Source organism: Panthera onca, chromosome C1, assembly GCF_046562875.1.
Source record: "Panthera onca isolate mPanOnc1 chromosome C1, mPanOnc1 haplotype 2, whole genome shotgun sequence".
NCBI classification, from domain to species: Eukaryota; Metazoa; Chordata; class Mammalia; order Carnivora; family Felidae; genus Panthera; species Panthera onca.
Window position 1 is genome coordinate 39,842,232 of NC_138346.1, and position 23,621 is coordinate 39,865,852.

General features: G+C 40.0%; 1 protein-coding gene across 4 annotated transcripts in view; it reads right to left on the reverse strand.

Annotated features, from left to right (window-relative positions):
* Positions 1 to 23,621, reverse strand: part of SLC39A10 (solute carrier family 39 member 10) — a 144,981-nt gene that overhangs the window by 60,581 nt on the left and 60,779 nt on the right. The window contains exon 1 of one of the 4 annotated variants that reach the window (XM_060622740.3): positions 6,469 to 6,579. The exons of 2 other annotated variants lie outside the window; for them this stretch is intronic. The gene's annotated coding sequence lies outside the window, so the exon portion shown is untranslated. Of the gene's footprint in view, positions 1 to 6,272; positions 6,382 to 6,468; positions 6,580 to 23,621 lie in introns of those variants that run through there. One more of the 4 variants, XM_060622739.3, reaches the window with a different exon arrangement.

A 23,621-nucleotide genomic window follows, 5' to 3' on the forward strand; every position in this document is an offset into this window, starting at 1 on the left:
GTCACGTAATAAACATTACAATTACACAAGATATGTTTTTCTAACATTGTTTTACTGATCTCATTGTTTCATAATGTAATACCTACTCATATTATTCTATATATCTTGATAAGGCATATAAAATCAATCTCTCCACAGCCGCCTCCATCAAAAGGTTCTGTTCCTCTACAACATAGCGCAGGTGTGCCTGCGTGGCTCAACTGGTTGAGCGCCTGTCTCTTGATTTCGGCTCAGGTCATGTTCCCAGGGTCATGGGATCCAGCCCTGCATCGGACTCCCTATTGGACATAGAGTCTGCTTAAGATTCTCTCTCTCATTCTCTCTCTCTCTCTCTCTGCCACTCCTCAGCACACGCATGTGAGCACACACTCTCTCTCTCAAAATAAAAAAAAAAAAAAACAACCACATAGCACAAAGTATACTTCTTTGCATATAATCAGAATAAAGTAATGATTCATCTTCAGAGTTATTATACCAAAACATTTGTTCACAGGCCTATAAGTATACAATAAGTAAAGTTACTTTATCAGAGGCAGGAGGGGAGAGGAGAAAAAAGAGTTAAGGCATAAAAATCAGTACGGCACATTTTCTGTTCTGAAGGAGATACAAGGAAGACACTATCACCTTTTAAATTAGAGAAGGTAAACTGCAAGAGATGCTACCTAAGAAACGGTTGACAGAATTAGGTGGTAACCCAAGGTTGACGGCCAAAGGCTTCATATTCCAACGCCAAACATAAGGCGCTAATCCTCATATGGAGGAAACATGGCAAGGACAAGAAACAAAAAGCATTTGTACTATTTAGGTTAAAAACACATGAGAACTCACATCATTACCTACAAATTTCTATTCGAATGCCTTCCTACCAGTTTTTAAGTCACATAGGTTCTAGGAAAATTTAACTATTTTAAATAACAGCAACACATCAAATAATTACACAACATTAAGAACTGGATCCAGGGGCTGGCAGACTTAAAAAAGCTATTCAAATAATTAACATTTTAGGTATTGCGGGCAGTGCAGACTCTTCAGTACACGATTCTGCCATTTTGACACAAAAGCAGCCATACACAATACGTTAAGTGAATGAAGAGGCTGTTTTCCAATAATCTTTAATTTACAAAAGCAGGCTAATTTGGTGCGTGGGCCATAGCTTGTTGACACTTGACTTAATCTATACATTTTTTTAAATTACAAATTCAGCAGACAGCTGTAGGGGAAACCACTAGTTTAAAACTCAAAAATTCACAGAATATGTAAAGTGAAATAATCAGAAAAAAGCTTATGGGTGTGAGGGCACTGAAACTATTTTTTATTTGCAGACATTAAAGTAATGGGACAGTGGGACATATATCTTCATGATTACTACAACTGAAGACCATTTAGGTTTCCTAATTTCTTATGAATGAAAATAAATCTAGAAACTGAAGTGATCAATGGCAGACAAGTCTTAATCACTACAGGATTAAAAATAACTCTTCCATATGTAGTTCATAGTAATTCTTATTATTTCTGGTCCCATGACATAATCTTACTATATTAGTAAGATAAAGATACTTCCTACAACATTCTGATTTACTTTTCTAATCCCCCAAAACCTCTTTTTTGAATGGAATGGATGGTCCCCAAAAGTAGGGTACATATTATTAAGTGTAAACATGGCTGTTAGAAATGTTAATGCAAGGACAAGTATTACTTCCTATCTCCCTTTCAGCAGTAAAAGATCTACAATATAATGAATAATTATAAAATACAATCATAAAATTAGCTAATTATAAAATCATCTACCACTAACTCTTAGTTAAAATAATTTAAATACTTGAATATGTTAGGTTTTATCCCTATACTAATAACCTGTAACCACTGCCACCCACCACCACCACTCCATTTTAATAACATCTTTTTAATTTTTTTTTAATGTTTACTTATTTTTGAGAGAGGGAGATAGAGCATGAGCAGAGGAGGATCAGAAAGAGGGAGACACAGAATCTGAAGCAGGCTCCAGGCTCCGAGCTGTCAGCACAGAACCCGACGCGGGGCTCGAACTCACGGACCGCGAGATCATGACCTGAGCCAATGTTGGCCGCTCAACAGACGGAGCCACCCAGGTGCCCCTAATAACATCTTTTAACATGAAAAAATCAAGTATTAAAAACCTATTAAATATCCAATCCCTGTATTATCAACCAAAAAAACCATTTTAATAGAAAAATAAAATTTGACACTATTTGATAGAATTGTTTTAACATGTCTAAACATTAAGTATGGTTTCTTAAACAGTTGGAAATAATTTCAATGCTGTTGTTATTTAACACCTCACAATTTAAGTTGTAAATTGCCTTCATACCTGAGTACATTTTTGAATATTCTGAGTGTAGTAACTTTTTTATTGAGAATACATTTGCTTACTTTGGAAAAAATTCAAAAATCACTGCATGGTCAACTCAAAGAACTTATAAACAGAAATTAATGAAAAAGAAAAATGTAGTTGAGAATACTGGTAACTGGTCTAATTTGAAACCTTATAGGACTACAGGAAATGTTGTGGTTATTACAGATCCTTGAGATTTTTCAGAAATCATTCTAAATCATAGTTCAAAATAAACCTGAATTAAAAAAAAACACTCACCATGTGTTTAATATTCTCAAATTTTATTTTCAGTACAGTCAAGGCAGTACAAAGCTAAATGGGACTAAATTAAGCCAGAAAACAAATTTTTCTATTACTTTTCACACCATAAACCCAGATTAGACGAATAAAATTGCTGTTATTCATATACAAAGCTAACTTCAAAAATACACCTATAACATACACCTTGTAAAACTAGCAGCTAAAAGCAATCAAGTTAACCAATTCAAAATGACCATGCCCATCTTATTAGCAACACTAACCAGGTGGAGGAAATCCCACTGTAGTCTGCATATAATCTAGCACTAAGGAAGCTAATTCTAAATTAAATAGATCTTATTTCAGAAGATGAAGGTGAAGAAGCTAAGCTCAAGAAAACTTCAAGGGAAATCAAACACTAGGCGGCAGCATCAAGCTGTTGGGACAGCCTGGGCATTCTTCTAACGTCAACTCCAAGCTAAAGTTAGTATATTTTTAATGAGAATTATAGTATAATGAGAGATGACTTTATAGGGTTATAAAATTTGTTATAAAGGATAAAGGATAGCTTTCTGTTTTGAATACCTATACTTCCAGTTTCTACCGGGTAATTTATCTTGTATCAATTTAAAATGCACTAGTGACAAAAAAAAAAAAAAAAAAAAATGCACTCGTGTTGATGTCCTTTTGATAAAAGCAAAACCCATGGCATTTCCATTGAAGTAGGCACTACAGAGACCAGGAATGACATTTTTATCCAAAATATTTCCTTGGACTAATACTAAGTTTAAATTTTGTTACATTCAATTAAAATTTTAAACTTGATTAAAGAGGTTGACAAGCAAACTTTGCATTCACTGAATAACGTGTCATGAGCACTATGTGACAGAAAGTTATGGAATATGTGCCCAAGTCAGAAATTTAGTCAGGCAGGGAAAACAAGATGTACACATGTAATTGTAAGCTAAAAAAAAAATGTTGAGAGGCAGAAAAAAAAAAAAACCTATGGATTATTACATATAAGTAACAACAACAACAGGGTAACTATCCTTGGCAAAAGCCCAGTAGAGACCATTAAATCTCATTCTGGGGGTAACCAAGTTATCAGAGTTAAAGACATAAAGCAGTCCTTCAACTAATGCAAAACTGAAACATTTGTATGTAGAAAAGAAGTTAAAACGAACTAAGTTTTTCTGCAGCTCTTTGTTTCATAATGTCATTTATAAAGGTCACAGTAAACCCATGAGGTAGGTTTTTTCAGCACAAGTTCATAGATAAAAGATTATGATAAAGCAGCTTGCTCAAAGTAACCAAACTAGTTAATAATGGGTCATAGTTTTGAATCGTTAAGTCTCACTCCAAAGCCTTAAATTCTTTCCAATACTGGCTAAAGCTTGAGGGAGGTGAATAGCAAAGTAAATTCCCTTTAATAATAATTTATAATAATTTCCCTTGCTCTAACACCTATATCCTATTCTCCATAAATCAGTTAAAAAAAAAAACAAACACCCTTGGGGCGCCTGGGTGGCTCAGCAGGTTAAGCATCCGACTTAGGCTCGGGTCATGATCTCGTGGTGAGTTAGTTCAAGCCCCATGTCAGGCTCTGTGCTGACAGCTCAGAGCCTGGAGCCTGTGTCTCCTCTCTCTGCCCCTCCCCTGCTCATGCTCTGTCTCTGTCTCAAAAATAAAACATTAAAAAAAAAAAACAAAAAAAAACCCCTAGAGTAGTACTTGCACACCAAATTTGAAGCCTCCTAAAAGTACTTCAAAATCAGGTGCTCAAAAAGGGGAAGAAACATGTTGGCTTGTAAACTGTGGAACATAAATTGGCAATGGGAAGAACAATTACAGCTCATCACATGAGTTACTGATTTGACACCTCTTAAGAGAAGCTCTTATTTTAAAGTAGCACCAAAGTCACTCCTGCACAGGGGTGTTCACCAGAAGTCTGTGTATAATATTGTTTTGTGAATCTGGATAAAAAAATACTATTCTCATCTTAATCTCTGAAATTTAGTTATTTCAGTTATGAATGCAGGCAAAACCACAATAAATGCAGTACCTGATAGTTTATCCAAAAAAAAAAAAATCATACACATTAAGTCCTTTAAAGACCACTGAGTCCTAGTTTAAAATTAGGCTTTAGACCTGAAACTACTCTTCCTATTTAATGCTCTACTAAAGCATGGATTACTTCATCATATTTAATATTTTGATTATTTCAATATAGTTGGTTTCTGTTGTAATCCTATATACTCCACATTTAAAAAATCATCATCCTGAGGCTAATCGAGCAATTAAAAAACAAAACAAAAAAATCCCTCCAGTATATTGTTTTATTTCCTTCATACCACTTGTCACTGACACTTTTTCTCTCTCCCTACTGGAATATTCAGCGAGTATAGGGATGTGAGTGGTCTAGTATGGACTCCCCAAAATCTAGAACAAGTGACTCATACTCAACATCTGTAGGAAAGTCCCTTAAAAAAAAAAAAAAGTACATAAAGTCTTAAGATTTTCAGTGCATTACAATTAACTACATTCTAAATTTCCATCTTTTCCAGTATATTATTTGTTCTTAATTACGTAAACCTGTCACATGCTAGTTTTGCTCTATGGAGAACGACTCAATTTCAAGGTAAAACCAGAGCACTCAACAGTGTAAAAGACATTAAAGTAAAACAAAACCAAAACAAAAACCACCCCACCAGTATATACAACGTGCTTTTAAAAAAACTACGTGCTTTATGTCACTTTTACAGGGACTTGAGGGAACGACCCTTCCGAGGAGGGCTGCTGCTGTGGCTGATTGCTTCTTCCTCGCGCCCAACTCCTAAAAGCCCATGTGGACAGGCTCCCACGTGAACCGGGCTTTACACAAGCCACGGGAAGACTTTCCACATCATCGCCCGCGCCCACGCAGGGCCCCGTCTTAGCTGGGGCGCTCGGGGATCCCAAGGGAAAAGCGAGCCGAGCAGACCCCTAAGCCAGGCGGGGGCCGCGGCGGTTCTGCTACCACTTCCCCAGCCGGGACCACTTCGCTCTCGCCGCAGGGCTTTCGGGAACAAAGCCCGGGCCGCCACGCCGCCTTCGGGCCCACCCGGCCTCCCCCCACCGACGCAGCTTCAGCCCCACCCTAAGGCCTCAGCTCCGGGGACCCCAGCCGGCTTCGATGTTAACTCCCCCGCGTCCCGCCTCGGCTTTTCGGTTGGTGGGGGAGGAAAGCCTCCACGAGGCCTCCCGCGGCAGGAGCAGAGGCGCCACCGTCCGTTAGCCTCCAGCTAACAGCGGCGCCCAGGCTCCATCCCGGGGGCTCCTCGCCCGACCCCACCGGAGGGGAGGACGGGACAGGAAAAATCGAGGCATTCGTCGCCGCCGCAAGTCCCCCTAAGGCCTGACTGCGGATCCTCCCACCCTCCGGCCTTAGGGTCCCCGCCTCCTCTGGCAACGCCATCCTCGGCCCCCGGGCCGCCCGCGCGCAGCCCCCCAACCGCCGTCCGCCCGCCCAGCGGTCACTCCCCCACTCCTCGCGCGAATCCCCGGCCTCAACAGGAGGCTGGGTCGGGCGCGGGGCCCCGCACGCGGAACGAAGGCTGCCCGGCCGCCAACCCCGCGGCAGTCCGGAGCGCACACGAGGAGCCGCGGCGCCCCACGCGCAGCCCACCGCGCGCTCCGCTCCGGCTCGTCGCCGCCGCCGCCGCCGCCGACTGCAGCGCCCGGATCCCCGAGGGACCCAGCCCGGACTCCCCGGTTCTCGTCTCCCTTTCTACCCCCCCGCCGTCCCGGGACTCGCAGTCTCCGCCGCGCATGGGGCCGGTTCTGGGGGAGGGAATGTAAACAAATCGGGGTTTTATAGTTACCTCACACTCGAGTGCCGTGTGCATCTCCTCTCCGCTCGGTACCAAACCCCGGCTGCACCAAATCGTGTATTCACCAAAGCCAGCTGCGCTAACTGCGTCGCGGAGGCCCGCGCGTCAGACACCACCCTACGCTACCGGCGTACAAGGCCCACTCAGGTCCCTGCGCAGCCGCACCCCGTCCGCCTATGGGTGCTACGCTCTGGGCGTACACGCACCACCCAGCCATTCACTTCGGACAACGCAACTTGCGGAGGGGAACTGCACCACTCTCGGGATTCCACACGGGCAGAGCGAGCAGTAGGAAATTCGAGTCTACGCAAACTGCGGAGCCCCGTGGCTCCGCGGTAGTTTTGTTCCAAGAAAGGACGCTGCGGGGGAGTTGGGGCGGCTTCTAACGCATGCGTGGAGCGCCCTTTACCACTCGCTTTTTATCCCGGTTTTGCATGTCGGTTGCTGCAGCCCTGGGGAGGCGGATGAGTAATGGAAACTGTAAGCGCAAACGCTTTAGCCAAAAGGTTTCAGATCGATAAATTAAGATGTTTATCTGTACGTGAGTTAAACATCTACACTAACTTAACCCCTCCCCTTTGTTAAAATAACCTTTCGGTCTCTTAGGGCAAAAGGGAACTCGTATTTAGCGCTAAGCGCAAGACCTTTTGCATAGTTCGCTCTCCACCCCACAATTTATTCTCAAGCGCACTTCCTGCAGGCCTTTCAAACCTCAAAGAAAAAGTTGAGTTCAGAGAGCATGTCCAACACTTACAGTAATTATTGAGACTTTGGCAACTTCCCAAGCTTTTCCACCACTTCCTACTACCTAATTCACTGATTATTTCTTAACACCCAACGGCAAAAACTCCTGATCCAGCCAAGCAATTCCACGGACTCCTGCCTACCTCGTGCTCATTCTTGCTCCCATTCCTTTGCTCACAGCATACCTGCCACCTGAATTGTCTCCTCCCCTTTTCTTAAGCAATTCATAACCCATATTTTCCTGAAAGGTGGCTCTGGACACCTTCTCTTTGCTTTATTACTCTGCTTCCTACAGTTACTTAATCTTCATGGTGAGGCTTATCTGTATTCTGTCTGGTGTGCCTGTTTCTGCATCCAGTCAGATCTGTTTAATAGAATGAGTTCTGGGGGTGCTTTATTGATGTCTAGCAGAGTGCATAAAACCGTGATCAATAGTAATAGCAAGTCTTACGATGGATCAGTTACTAAGTGCTTTACATATATATTTCATGCTCATAACACAGTGAGGTAGATATTATTATCCCACCCCAGGAAACTGAGGCACAGGAAGCTAAGTGACTTGCTTAAGATCACAGACAGGAGAATTGGAATTGAAACCCAGTTAGTATGTCTACATGTCTTGCTATTCTGCATATTTACCTCTGTGAAGCAAGGTTTTCTTTTTGTTTTGTATCTCTGCAAAGAAGATCTTTTGGGTGCTTAATAAACACCTACTGACTGCCAAGGTACTAAGTTTCTTATATCCCTTTTTTCTTGTCTGGGGAAAGCCAATCCATTGACCCCACTAGTGCCAGTTTCACAGACAGGAGAAGTCCTGAGATGTAGGGAAGAGATTAAGTCTGAGTCCTTGCTTCAAGTCTTACCATAGTCACTAGCTGGGAGAAAATGACCATTTTCCTCAGATTCATGGTTAAGAAAATTGGTCTAAATTTATTCTGAAGTCCTTAGATCTCATATAATCAGAAGTTAAGTCCTTAGATTTCATAAAAGCAGTATAGTACATCTTTTAGGTCAAGAACACTAAAAGCTTCCCAATTACCCTTATGTTTTAAGACTCATAATTATTTTATTGACCACATTACTATGAGCACTTTTACAATATATGTAATGTCTTTCTTCTAAATATCAATAAAATACAGTACTTACATTCCTTATATTTTAGGGTACCCACGCTGCTTTCTAGTTATATAAGGCTACTGTTCAGCTGGTTCACACAAGTGCAGCTGAACTGATTCATCATGTATTCAGATACCTCCATACAAGTTGTTCAACAGCCACAGCTCTGAGTCCAGTTCCCCTATGGCCTGTACCTGTACCAGCCCTTTCTCCCAGGACTCTCCAGACCTCCCACATTTCAGGAATGAAAGGGTTAAGACCTGGCTAAGCAGGAAACCTACAGGACAGCCTGTTATCAAAGACTTCCATTCTAATTGGTTCGGTTACTAATTGTTACATATTATAAATATACCTACATAAAACTGTAGGATAAACCTACTTGAAAATAGACCATGGCTACTCCCACTTCTATACAATTACCCAAACATTCATATATGATCAAGTATACCCACTCTGAGTAGGGCAGGGCTTAGAGTAAAATTACTACGTTCAGTAAATGAGCTGCAAACTAGTATATTACTTTTCCTACTGGGAAAAGGAATCTCAGCAAATGAGTTGAAGGCCTACTCCAAAATCACCCGCTGAGTTAAACAATGGAGAGTGCTACAAAAATATCACTATAATGTAGGTTTTATTTCTGTCCATTTTATATACAAGGAATGTGTCAGGGTAAGAGATTTCTAATATTTTAGAATCAGAACTTTCTAAAAAGGTTACTTTTTTCTATCTACCTCATTTGATTCATTAAGAAGCTCACCTGAACTATAAAAACCGTGTAGATGATTTGCAAAAGCCTGGGGAGGAAGACAGAGTACCGAATTACGAATTACATGTAAATGGTTTACCTCTCATTTGTTTTGCTTATTCACACTGCTGCAAGCACAATTTCATTTCATCTAAAATTTTAAGCATGACCAACCTACCTTTGTGAGGCATGATATAATAAATCCGATGGCACTTTTTGCCCCTCAGAGGATTAGAAAAGAACCAGCTAGCTATAAGGCACATGGGTGGCTCCATCAGTTAAGCTTCTGACTCCTGACTTGGGCTCGGCTCATGATCTCATGGTTTGTAGTTTGATCCCCGCATCGGGCTCAACCTAGCAGCTTGGAGCCTACTTGGGATTCTCTCTCTCTCTCTCTCTCTCTCTCTCTCTGCCTCTCCCTGACTAGTCCTGTCTCTCAAAATAAGTGAAAAAAGAAAAAAGAGCTGCAATAAAGAGCGAAAATAAGAACCACACATCATACCTCCATCTTTAGTTGTGACTGAAGGAAGTTTGTGACATAAACTTGGTTTCCCTCTAGTAAAGGGGAAAACAGTGACTATCAACAACAAAGTTAAGAACTTGTAATTAAATGTGTAAAGAACATAACCAGTTCTAAGACATCAGACCTTTCAAACAATTGTTCTCTCCATGAATTAAGTTTAGTAATAACCAAAGATAAAGAAAACTACTTATATTCATTTTCAGTTTAAACTCTCAATTTTCACATGTCCAAACAAGTTTGGTTCAGACAGGGTTATGCCTTGAGGAAAGAGAACCTGTAAGACTAAATTATACAGATGTACAGCCCTCAGGTAGGCGGTACAAAGTACCAGAAACAAGTGTTCACGAATGAAAAAGAAGTAATCAGGACTATGTTCTAAACCTAGGCCTCAAAATTAACAACTGTCTACTCACGTTTGGAGACGATGTATTTCAGCTTGGAGATAGAGGCCCCTGCTCCAGATCCGAAGCCAGAGAAATGTAAAGGGCATGCCCCTTTTTGTTCCTTAAGACCTAAGGCACTCTGTGACATCTAACATGTCAAACCCAGGGTCAGGATGGGAAGTGGAATCTGTGGGGCAGTCTTTTCCTGATCCCCTGAGAAATTATGTCTCTGACATCTCATCTAAAGACTCGCCATTCCTGGGGCACCTGGGTGGCTCAGTCTGTTAAGCAACCAACTCTTGATATTGGCTCAGGTCATGATCTCACGGTTGGTAGGTTCGAGTCCTGTACCAGGCTCTGCGCTGACAGTGCAGAGCCTGCTTAGGATTCTCTCTCCCTTTCACTCTGCCCCTCCCTCCCCCCCTGACCCCCCCCCCTCTCAAAAATAAATAAACATTAAAAAAAAAAAAGACTCTCCATTCCCAAAATTAAGATAGACTGTGAGAACCTGCAGGGAAGTGCTCATTGTAGGAGCATAGCTATCCTTGTAGCCATTTCTAATGAGCAACACTCATGTAACTGACACGGCCATCCTCTTCCACAGAGCCCATCACTTTGAGGAGGGTACACAAAGGGAAAAAGGAACCAAGATTTGAGCAAGATTTGACTGATGTCCCTGTCAGGTGAGACCATTTTAAGTTGGTAGGCTTATCCAATAAAATGAGTTTCAGGTGACCTGCACAAATGAAACTAGATTGGAGAAATGAAACAGTTGAAACAACACCCCTCCCCCAGTAGAAAAGTCAGTTTTTATATCATTTCCCTAGAGGATGCTATCATGAGCCGAGTTAGATCCTTCAGTTTCAGTTCATTGCAATACAAACAAAAGGCCTTTAGTATTAGACAGGAAGAAAGACAATAAGGGAGAGGCTTAAAGCTTCTGATTTGCCATGGCAAGTGCTTTCGAAAATAGGAATGAGACCTAGCCTAGGAGAAATAGGAAGAACCACTAGGAAGAATGAATGAAAGGAAGAAGATCGCAGCTGGAACCAGGGTACCAGGCACATCACACATTTGCGCACATGGTACCAGGAAGACTTCTTGTCCCAGACCTAGTCTATTGTGCTCACCGATCCCTGGGATTCCACATTTAGAACTTTATTCCCGGGTCTTGAAACCAAAGGGACTTTGACCCTGAAGGAAGTTACCACTATTTTATTGTTTATACTGCCGTGAGGGTGTATTTTTTTCCTATCTTCTCTGAAGAGGAAGTTTTAAGAGAGAGGAAACATGATCATCTGGTTTCCCAAGGGTAATGTGGTACAAAAGGACAAAAGGAAAACTAGACAAATTCCCATCTTCTTAATCTTGCTCCTAGCCAGTCTTGTTCACTCAGAAAATCCTAAAATGAAGGAAAACAGTAGGTTTGGTAAGTTTGTACCAAGCTTGGGGGCCTAGATGCCAAGAGGCAGCCGTTTTGGATCCTTTAGAACTCTGAAAGCACAGCAAAAAATCAACTTTCCAAATCTTCACTCCCAGTCCAAAGGAATAAAAAGAGCAACATAAATAATCCACATTAATATTGCAAATTTGAAGAGGATTTGGCGATGGTTACGCTTTAAAGAAAGTTATCAACATGGAACTGAATTAGCAGTAAGTTACCATGCAAGTATTTTTTAAAGCAGGTTCATTTGTTTAACTGGTTAAACTTAATAAACTCATTTTTAAAGTTCATTTAAAATGTCATCACAAGAGAGCATATTTCAAATCTTGCCTAGAGATTCCAAGACAATTAATAATGAGACCCATTTCACACCTGACATTTATGAAACCAATCAAATACATCTTTTAAAATCAAGATAATTTGGTTTAGCTTAACAAATATTGCTTATCTTCATTTATTAAGTTTGACAGCAGGAATGCAACTAAATTCTAAACATTAGGGAAGACAATAAATGAATTGTCAAAACAAGAGTAGCTTGTAGGGATTTCCAGATTTTCCCTGCACTATTTCTAAGTACAGCTCAAATTATGTTTTTACTAGAATAAGTCACTTTTGCATTTTTCACAGAATCCCGTACACCACCTCTTGTTACCATTTCACATCTGTAGGGCAGTTCTAGATATTCCCTACTGTTTTTTGAGGAATGATTCTGGCAGTGCCCAATAATTAAGAACCCACTATACTTGGCTTGCTTCCTTATAGATGATCTCACCTACAGCTTCCAAGGATTTCCTCACACTCAGGTTTCATTCCAATTACAGTGACAGTTGCTTTCTCTAGGGAATTAGTTTTCAGTGTCTTTCTTCCCACCCTAAATACATGAAGATGTATAGTTTAAAATGTGTTGATTAATTAAATATGATAACTTCTTTTAACCCTGTATAGCCCTGCAAGGTAAATATGATTATGCCCATTTCACAGATGAAGAAATCAAGGTGGTTACAGAGCATGTGGCAGACCCAGGACTCCAGTGCAAACAGTGTGGCTCTGGAGGCTATGCTCTTAGCCCTTACATTACCTTGCCTCTTATTTTTGTGAGGTTATCTATATTAGTTTCTCTGCAAAAGTTGGTAATTAAAAAAAAAATCTGTAGAACCTTAAACTGGTGGCTTTTCAGTCTATAAATGTGGCAGGTCAATGGAAATTTTAAATGGAATAAAGCATAGAATAAAAACGTTTCAAGATACTTATAATGTGAACATTTGTTCTTTTCTGCTTTATCTTTCAGCTTGACTAGCTTGAATCAATTCCAAGGGAGATGTTTATTCCACAGTCTCTTAAATTAGAAAGTTAATTAGCCAATCTGGTTATACATTTAGTTGAAAAGCTTTCCCCTCTTTATGGTGATTTGATGTAGTTGTTCAAGTATTTATTTATACCAGTAAAGTTATATTAAAAATTAAGCAGAATCAAGTGTATGTTAACAATTTTGATTAGTCATGGAAAAGTGAGCTATGAACTTGCTCATCAATGAAGAATTGGTCAGGTGCAGGCAAACATATCCCAGCAGATTTAAAGTGAAATTCACTTAGGGGATTAAACACTCACTCCAGTCCTTAGATGAATCTCTATCCTCTGCAAGTCTCCCTTGGAGACTTGGAAAAAAGAGGTAAGTGTTAATTAAGGGTTGGAAATATCTTCAAGCAAAATTCTGTGCTCCTTTTATGTTGCAAGCCACTCTGTCAAGTAGCTGGGAAATGAGGGCAAACAAAATAGAATTCTTGCCCTTCAGAAGCTTACAATCCAGTCAAGGAGATAACGAAGGAGGCAATTTCAGTACAGTATGGAAAGTGCTATATTGGAGATAGGTATGGGTTGCCGTGGCAACAAAAGCAAAAATGCCTTCAGAAAGGAAGTGACATCCAAGGTCTGACCTAAGGATTAGTAGGAAACAGCCAAGTAATGAAACAGAGGACAGAGAAATGCAAGCAGAAGAATGAAATGAGTAATAGTGTGGTTCTCAACCGGGGAACTGAAACCCGTGGTGTTGATGTGTGTTTTTGACATGGGGTGTTGGAAGAGATGAGACAGGGCCAGTAAGCAGGGTTTTTGTGTACCATACAGAAGAGTTTGAATGCTACCCCGAAGGCATTAAGAGCTGCTGAAGAATTTTAAACCAGCAAGTGCCACGACCACAGGTAAGAAGGAAGTAGCAAGTATGATTCGTTTGATAGGCAGAATATGCCTCCCCCCACCCCTGCAAATGATATCCATGTTCTAATCTCTGCAACCTGTGAATATGTTAGTTTTCATAGCAAAGTAGAGATTGGGGATAGAATTAGGTTGCTAATTAGCTGACCTTGAGATGGGGAGATGATCCCAAATTAGCCAGGCAGGCTCAATTTAATCACACAAGTAGATGGAGACAGGTAAGTCAGAGGACCATGTGACTGTGCAAGCATGGTCAGAGTGATGCAATGTTGCTACAGAAAGAAAGTCACAAGCTGAGGAATATGGGTGGCCTCTAGAAGCTGGAAAAGGCAGGGAAATGGGTCTCTCCAGAAGGAATGTGGCCCAGCGAGACCCATGTCAGACCTCTGACCTACAAACTGTAAAACAATAAATCTGTATTGTCCTAAGCCGCCAAGTTGGAAGTAACATGTCACAGCAGAAATAGAAAACTAATGTATTAGGAAGCTGTTATAGCAATAATCCATGTGTGAAGTAATCATGGATAAAGAAATCTTGCTGATTTAATAAGCACCGTAGAGATAGAATCAAACTGGAACCCCAACTCCATTAACTTGCTAGCTGTGGCCGTGAAAGGCCCTTCTTAAACCTGATCATTCAGCTGCATTTTCAATACCTAAAAATTGAGCAGTATTTTGCAGGGTTTTGTTTGTTTTACTATTTTTTAAAGTAATACATTAACATTAGCTTTAAATTTCAATAGGAAGAAATACATGCTACAATATGAATGAATCATGAAAACATTATGCTAAGTGAAGTAGGTCAGACACAAAACCAAATATTTTATGATTCCACTGATATGAGACACCTAGGAAAGACGCAATTCATAGACACAGAAAGTACTAGAACAGAGGTCACCACGTACTGGGGTGGGGGGATGGGGTGAGGAAGAGAAGAGGGAGTTCATGTTTAATGGGTACAGTGTCTACCTGGGATGATGAAACAATTTTGGAAACGGGTTGTGATGCTGGCTGCACAACACTGTGAATGTCCTTAACGCGATGTACTTAAGAATGGTTAAAATGGCAAATTCTATGTATATTTTACCACAACAAAAACAAATATAATGATTAAATCCATTCCATTTTATTTTACCTTAGATGCTAAGAAAACCTAATTTCTAGATGCAAGAAAAGAGTGGAATTGTTTAATGGATTCAGCTTCATGTACTCTTTGAGTATTAGACCTTAAAAATGGCTAAAATGATACATTTTGTTACCTATATTTAACCACAATTAAAAAAAAAATTAATGTAGGGGCGCCTGGGTGGCTCAGTCAGTTAAGCGTCCGACTTCGGCTCAGGGCATGATCTCACAGTCTGTGGGTTCAAGTGCCACATCAGGCTTTGTGCTGACAGCTCGGAGCCTGGAGCCTGCTTCGGATTCTGTGTCTCCCTCTCTCTGCCCCTCCCCTGCTCACCCTCTGTCTCTCTCTGTCTCAAAATAAATAAAAAGCATTTTAAAAAATTTAAAAAAAATTAATGTAGAATACAAACAGCAGTGTATTCTACCTCCCAGAACAAAGCCCTCCATTATCTGAGCTTTTCTCTAGGGATTTACCTCCATATTTTACAATAATATGCTTATCCTGCCACTTCATCAATTTGAGGCATCTGCTATTGACTTTCAATAAGGAAGTTAGTATTTAACTCTCTTAAATATGCACACTCATAATCTGGGAGATCAGAGAGTCTGCTCCTTACATAGATTTTCAAACACCCCCTGGTTTCCAGGCTTACCATTCACTTCCTTTTTCATAAGGGCCCAGTGCTTGCAATTCAAGTGTTTCTGGCATGCTAGACCCAACAGGCATCCTTCGTCCTACCATTCCCATCCCCAAGGGCTAAATTGTCTAAGGAAATAGTTCACTATTTCCTTTCTACCTTTCAAACTGTTTATTACTCTTGCCCATTTCCTTCTCTGTCTTTACAGCTGTATCTTTGTTATTTCTTTTTTTGTGTATGACTTTTAGTTGAGGAGGAAAAGATAATGTTATGTTCCATCTGCCATATTCAACCCAAAGTGCTCCAGAGTTGCTTTTTAAGATTAAATGAACTAATACAGGTAATGAGATAATATAGGCAAAATGCTTTGCAATATCCTTGAGATCTAATAACGTATAACCGAAGCAACAGTATGGTCCCTATCACCATTATCATCAATTACCTAACAAAAGGTTGTTAGGATGGACGACAGTAGAATGTCAAAAAATACTGCCTACAACAGAGTATCACTGTTGGTTGTCCAGCATTAATGGCATCTGATTGGAAATTTGTTTTTCTTAAAAAAAAAAAAAAGTAATTTTCACAATGTATTTATAAAGTAGAATGTTCTACAGCTAAAAAGGATAATCTGGATTACCTGAAACTCTCTCATCCTTTAGATTTCACGTTCTCAAAGAAGGCTTCTCTATCTCAAGAACCCTCTTCCCTGTACTAACTTACCATGATTCTCTCATTACATACTATTCCTTTCCTTAATAGTTCTAATCAATTTTAAAATGACTCTCTCCCTTCTCCCCATTGCTCCCCCCCCCCCCCACTTCTCTGTGTGTCTTTAACTGTGTTTTGTCCCTAACCAGAGTTAACTCAAGACAAAGGGCCATGGGAGTTGTCATTAACAAAAAAGTCCACTCAAGTCCCAACATAAGTGCCTTGAATGACTCTGTTCTGAATGAGCGGACTGCCAGGTATAGCATAATAAAGGACACATAATGAGATGCTATGTCTGGAGAAATAAACACATAGAAGTAGTTTGTAAACTGCATTAATAGTGGTGGCATTTGGGGAAGGTATCAGCATTTTTTAATTCCTCTATCCTAATACTGTTACTACCACTACTAATGAACAGCTATTGAATATTTACTGGGTGTCAGAACTTACCTAAGTGTTTTACATACATTTTCTAACTTAATCCTCAAAACAACCCTATGTACTCTCATTATACCCATTTTGCTGATAAGAAAATAGCTGCAGAGAAGGTCTATAACTTGCCCAGCTGGGGACTTGCTAAAGTTCAAACCCACAGTCCAAGCTGAAAGCCCCTTGATCTTAAACCACTAAACTATCACACTATCACTTGTGTGTGTGTGTGTGTGTGTGTGTGTGTGTGTGTGTGTGTGTGTGTTGCATGTGTGAAACAGAAAGAGAGAGAAGAAAATGTACTTGCTAAAGTCTCAAATCCTGTGGTAATAAACTAAGGGCCAAATTGTTTTTGCCAACAAAAATATTTTTCTGATGCTGTAAAGATAGCAGTAGCTGAATTACTAGAATGGCACTGCCAGGCTTATTCAAGTCCAAGACCAAATCCCATCCATTCACACTTCCCTAGCTCTCTCAAGACCCAAGTAAACGGAGGCTTCTACATTGGGCATACTAAAGCCACGTGTTCTCCAGTTCTAACTTGTGTGGGAGCTATGTCCTGAGAGACCCAGAATATGAGTTCTAAAGAAAGCCTTCCATCCTCTAAGGGTGGAGAGTCCACAACATTATAAATATGTTTATGATGAATTGTGTGTATCCCTGTGTGACTATTACTCTTTACTTGAACTCTCTAGAATTTGCATGAAATAGAGTGGCTGCTTTTGAGTATGGTTCTAATATGAGCCTCTTCCTATTTTTCAGTTCTTTAGACTTTTATGTTAGGATACCTGATTTATTAGCAATGTTGCAAATGTAAATGGAATGTATGCTCACCCTTTCAGTTGATACTGATTGCAAAATAACCAAACTCTTCAGGAGAGATACTTTGTTTTCTTTCAAAAAACTTTTATTATAGGGGAATCACACTTGGAAGATATTTGCACCTTTGGTATATCATCAAAGAGAAATGTTATGAATTATCTGTATCATCTTTTATGTTCTAATTTTGCTTTTACAGCTATATAGTTTAAAAAGGGGGAGTAGGAAATGGAAATCAGGTACCAAGAGAACCATGTAAATTTCCAACTTATTTTGCTCTGTTAAAGCCCTGGGGAGTTTGTTCAATTTAGTTCAGAGACTAAATTGTAGAGATTGGCTCCTATTAATTAAGTACTAGATCCAATATGTAATTATGTCCATTAGGACTTTGACCAAAGCTTGAAAGTCAAGGTCAGAAAGCCTAAAAGGAAATCTGTGTGTGTGACATTAAAGTGGGTCAGAGGGCTCCAGTGCCCGTCTCAGGCCAGGTGTTATTTCTGCTACTGAAATGAAGATCAAGTTGGAAACTATAATGATCACTTAGGAAATAATCTCTTTTCAATTATGTTCCTAATTAGTATCTACCAACGAATGTGTTTTGAAATGCGTTTGAAGCGTTTCAAGTATTCTTGTCTAGAATTTATAGCTAAATAAACATTAAAAATACAGTATTTCAATATGGAAGCCTGTTTCTTTCCTAATTTGAAGAATCCAGTTATAAAAACAAGTATGAGATAATCAGGAGATTTTTAATAGTAAGGAATTATTTTTTAATGCATGATAATAGTATTGTGCTTAAAAGAAGAGTCTGGGGGCGCCTGGGTGGTTCAGTCGGTTAAGCATCCGACTTCGGCTCAGTTCACGATCTCGCGGTCCGTGAGTTCGAGCCCCGCGTCGGGCTCTGGGCTGATGGCTCAGAGTCTGGAGCCTGCTTCCGATTCTGTGTCTCCCTCTCTCTCTGCCCCTCCCCCGTTCATGCTATGTCTCTCTCTGTCTCAAAAATAAATAAAACGTTAAAAAAAAAATTAAAAAAAAAATAAAATAAGAGTCTGTATCTTTTATTTATTTTTAAAAAAATTTTTTAACGTTTTTTTATTTTGAGAGAGAGAGAGAGAGTGTGTGTGTGAACAGGGGAAGGGCAGAGAGAGAGAGAGAGAGAGAGAGAGAATCCCCAGCTACAGGGACAGCTCAGAGCCTACTATGGGGCTCAAACTCAAAAAGCCATGAGATCACGACCTGAGCAGAAATCAAGAGTTGGATGCTTAACCAACTGAGCCACCCAGGCACCCCAAGAGATATATACACTGACATATTTATGGATGCAATAAGATGTCTAAGATTTGCTTTAAAATAATCCAGTGGGAGTATATAGGTGATTCAAGACTACTCATATATGAATTGCTAAAGTGGATGATGGTTATATGGGTGCTCATTTTACTGTTTCTCCGCTTTTGTGTTTTAAAAACTCCACAATAACAGTAAAAAATAAAACATTGTAATAAAAGCAAATTAAGCAAATAATACTTACCTTGTCTCTGTAATGTTCAAGGAATTAGAACAAATTATAGCACATACATGATTTTATAATTCTAGAGTTTTTAAATGTAATTTTGCAAATGATTCAGAAGTAGTCACTTTTTTCTGTTTTTGTATAACAACTTCAAATGTAGAATAACAGTGTTGTAGCTGGAGCCATTCCGAGATAACCAAAATATTTCAGTAGTGACATCAGCCAAGATGATGCTGTCATACCCCTGCCTGGCACTTTTTTGAAGCAGTTAGACTGGTCATGTGTGAGGCAAACTGTGCACACCATGAAAGTGATACAAATGTGTCTTTTAAATTATTTGGCTTCATTCCAAAATAGACCCACCCTGTTTGGTAGAAATAAACAAACAAAAAATCACTAATCTGCATCTAACCCAATTGAACTTTCAGCTATGTTTAGAAATGAAGCTCTGACACTCCTATTTATACTTCATTTGGTTTGAATTTTATACTCTGTAACTCTCCACATTCATACTGGAAACAAAGCATGTTTTAAATATTTACTGCATTTGTGCACCATTTAAACCGATATTCAACATTGTTAAAGAATAAGCTTGGTGACTGGTAATCAGTCCGTTCTAAATTAACCCGAACGGTGTGGAGGAGGAGGCGGGCGGCAACCGCTAACACAAAATGACTGCAACAGTGAAGTTCTGAGAGGCTCTTGTTTATCAGAGATAGATGAACTGCCTTGTGGACTAACCATGGTTAAGTGATTCTAGAATCTCACCAGTTTGGGACTGGGGAGGCAGGCTCTGCCAAAGATGCATGACTGGCTGGTCGAGGACAGGTAGGAAGGAAACTGAGAAATTCAGGTTCAGGCTTCTGCTTTCTTTTCTTTTGTTTCCCGAATCCAGTCCTAACCTGTCATAGGTTGGCACTTCTTTCAAACTGTCAGTAACTGGCTACAGTTATTCTGCAAAATGGTTTATTCATTCCAATAGTTAGTAGAAGAGGTGACAGTATGACTGAATATCATTTGACTGATTGATATGTAGGATTATATATATCAATATTTGAATGTATAATCACAGTATTATTTAATAACTACATTCTATGAAGCATTGACAGAAATCCCATGGCTTTACAGTATGAATCAACCCACACAATAGAAATGCCAACAAGGATGGACAGAGTCAGAAGAAAGGCATGTATCTCTTACTGTTTCTTAAGCTAACATCCATTTATGCACACTGCTTTTGTTTTCCTCCCTTTTATAGGTAAGGTTTCCAAAAAGACTCCTTTTATACATTGACTCAACCCACTTTATCTGCTCATCTATTGAAATTGGGCTTCCATCCCTATCGGGCCATCCAAGTGGTCACCAATGACCTTAGGTACTAAACTCAGTGCTCACTTCCAACTGGTATTCTATTTGATTTCTCTGCTCCTTTTGAGGTGATTAACCACTTCCTCCTTCAAATACTCAGGGAATTTGATGGGTTCGGTGGTAGGTTGAGAAGATATGCCCAGGACACACAGCTTAAGAAATAGCTAAAGGGTGGTTCCTTTTTCCCAGGCTGACTGACCCACCAAGTAAAGTGGTGCCTACTGTCCCACCTGGAACTTCAATCCCCTCCGGGTAAGCACCTGGTTCCCTCTCCATTTTAATAGCAAATAGCATTCTTCTGATTGTTCATTAACCTCTCTAGTGGTTCCTATCTTCTTCAAGGGCTTTGTCCTCTAAACTTCCATAAATGTAGGCAGTTTCTTATTTATCACTCTACACCAGTGTTTGTAAAGAGTGTTTTAAGTATCACTTGCATCAGCATGAGAGACTCTAATGGTTCTTACTGAAGATGCAATTTCCAATGTCACCCTAGTGTGATGTAACCCAGCATCTCGGGGATGGAGACCAAAATATGCATTTTTAAATTATCTCCCAGTTAATTCTTAGAAAAAATTCAGGATTTAGAATTCCCGTTTTACACACTCACTTTGGGTGATACTACCTAACCCCATGGCTTCAGTTACTACTTATATGTTGGTGACATCTATCTCCGTTTTCAGATGCCAACATTCCATGTGATGTCTCACAGGCAACTCTCAGAATTAGAGATGCCCCAGACTGAACACTGTCTCCCAATCCTGCCATCCTTCCCCTTGTTTCCCCTAGTTCTCAAAATGGTTGTACCGTCCTCCCAAGGTGGGGCGGGGGGTGGGGGGGTGGGGAACAAGAGTGAGGTAGCTGCTCCTGTCTCCTCTCCATTCACTCTCCCATTATGACTCTTGACTCCTACTTCTTACCACACTCAAGTCATTCCCTAGGTAAGATATTATCATAGATTGCCTAAAACTCATATATTGGCTTCTGGTCAAGCCCACCTCCAATCCACTCCCCACAAGGGAAGTGGCAGTCATCACTAATTTGATCCGATTACTCCCGCTCATAAACTTTCAAAACTTCCCATCACCCTTGGGTGAAATAATTTCACTGACAAACCATATCCTACTTAATCTGCCCCCATATTATCTCTGCAGATTTATCTCTCATCACTTCACTCTAGAGCTATACTGTCCAATAGAGTGGCCACTAGTCACAAGTGGCTATTGAGTACTTGAAATGTGGCTAGTCCAATTTAAGACATGCTCTGAGTGTAATTCACACATTAGCTTTCTCAAATGCTGGTAAAAATAAATGTAAGAATGTCTCATTAATAACCTTTCATACTGGGGTGCCTGAGTGGCTCAGGCGGTTAAGCGCCCGACTCTTGATTTCAGCTTAGGTCACGATCTGATAGTTCGGGGGATGGAGCCGCACATGGGGATTTGTGCTGACAGCACGAAGCCTGCTTGGGATTCTCTCTCTCTCTTTCTCTCTGCCCCTCCTCCACTCACACTCTCTTTCTTTCAAAATAAATAAACCTAAAAAAAGTTTTAAAAAAATTAAATGACCTTTCATATTGATTAGATGCTGAGAGGATACATTTTTAAATATATTAGTCTAAAACATTACTAAAAGTAATATAACTTGATTCATCCTACTTTCTTTTTTTAAATTTTTTTAATGTTTATTTATTTTGAGAGAGAGAGAACGAGAGGGAGACAGCGTGACAGTGGGGAAGGGGCAGAGAAAGAGAGACAAAGAATTTGAGGCAGGCTCCAGGCTCTGAGCTGTCAGCACAGAGCCCTAAGCAGGGCTCGAACTCACCAACGGTGAAATCATGACCTGAGCTGACGTCAGGCGCTTAACCAACTGAGCCACCCAGATGCCCTGATTCTTTCTACTTCCTTAATGTGACTACTGAAGTTTTTAAAATTCCAGAGATGGTTTGCATCGTACTTCTCCTGGACAATGCAGCTCTAGAACTCTATGATCTAGATCTGCCCATCCCAAAAGACTTGTTACTCCCTTAAATGTTACACTTTTCCTTGCTTAAAGTGCACTTCTCCTCTGTACCCACTCCCCTTCTTTCATCCGATTACCTCATCCTTGTCCTTCAGGATTTAGTTTAGTTATCACTATGAGGAGGTTCCCCACCCTTTTCCTTTCCCAAACCAATTCTGGGTTAGCTGTGCCTTCTTCGCGCTTGCACGCACAGCACATAGCTTGCATGTGCTAAACTTGTGTGGTTTATTTTTCTACCCCCCCCCCCCACCGGGTCTCCTATCCTCACTATACTCCTGTCCTCTCCTATCCTTCTACACTCACTGACTTCTTGTGAGCAGAATCGTGACTTATTCAATGCAGCGTCCTTGGATTCAAGCACATTGCATGGTGCAAAGTAGATATAGAGTAAATACTGGTTGAAGGGCTGCTGGAAATGACTTCTCTGGACCCGAGGTATGAAACAGGACTGATAATAATATGTGTGCGGGAAGTTATGAATTAATATTCTCTCTTTGTCCTTAAGCTATCCAAACCCTATCAACCAACACCTCCCAACCCTCTCTTGCTTCTTCTGTCACCTGTAAAATTTTAAACTTCATCAGTCAATTAAAATGAGGAAATGATCAGAAAACAAAAAGAACACAACTTTTGTCTTCTAAATATTTTTAAATTCCTTTACTACTAGAAGATATTCACTGTGAGAAATATTACCTATTTGTTGGAAAACATTTTTATAGCATTTCTGAAGATCAAGTCTTTGCAAGAATTTCAATGAGACCTAAAATCAAGTTATTTTCTCTGTAATCCTGCACTGCTGGCATTCGGAGAAGTTTGGAGTACATCAGAAATTCTGGCATACCCACATTATAATTAACATTTACCACACTACTCTCTGTTAAAAGAAAAAATTAGGGTTCAGCAAATATAAAAGCAGTAAGAACAGACAGTAACTATTTTCTCAGTCTCATCAGATAGAAATTTTAAGTGGCGTCTTCAATGTTCATCCAATTTAACTACTCTGGATGTTTTTTAACACTTTAGGATAGCCAGGACTTTCATCTATCTGTGTTTTTAGGGTATTAAAATGTCTTGAAGACTTGTAAAGACAAGTATTAGGCCTCACCTTGATTCGAGGCACTATGTATCTGTTTTCCTGCTCCACTGCCTTACTATTTATTTACCTCTCAACACACTGTTATACTGTGTCCACCACACTGGTGAAATGGCTATCTCAAAAGTCATTGTTGAACAGGGCTATGTGAAACAGACACAGAAGCCCCTGAAATCACCTACAATCACTAAAGCCGGAACAATTTGAACAAAATAAACGCATTTTTGAATTACAACCTAAAGGATAAAATAAATATCGAAGAGTCCATAT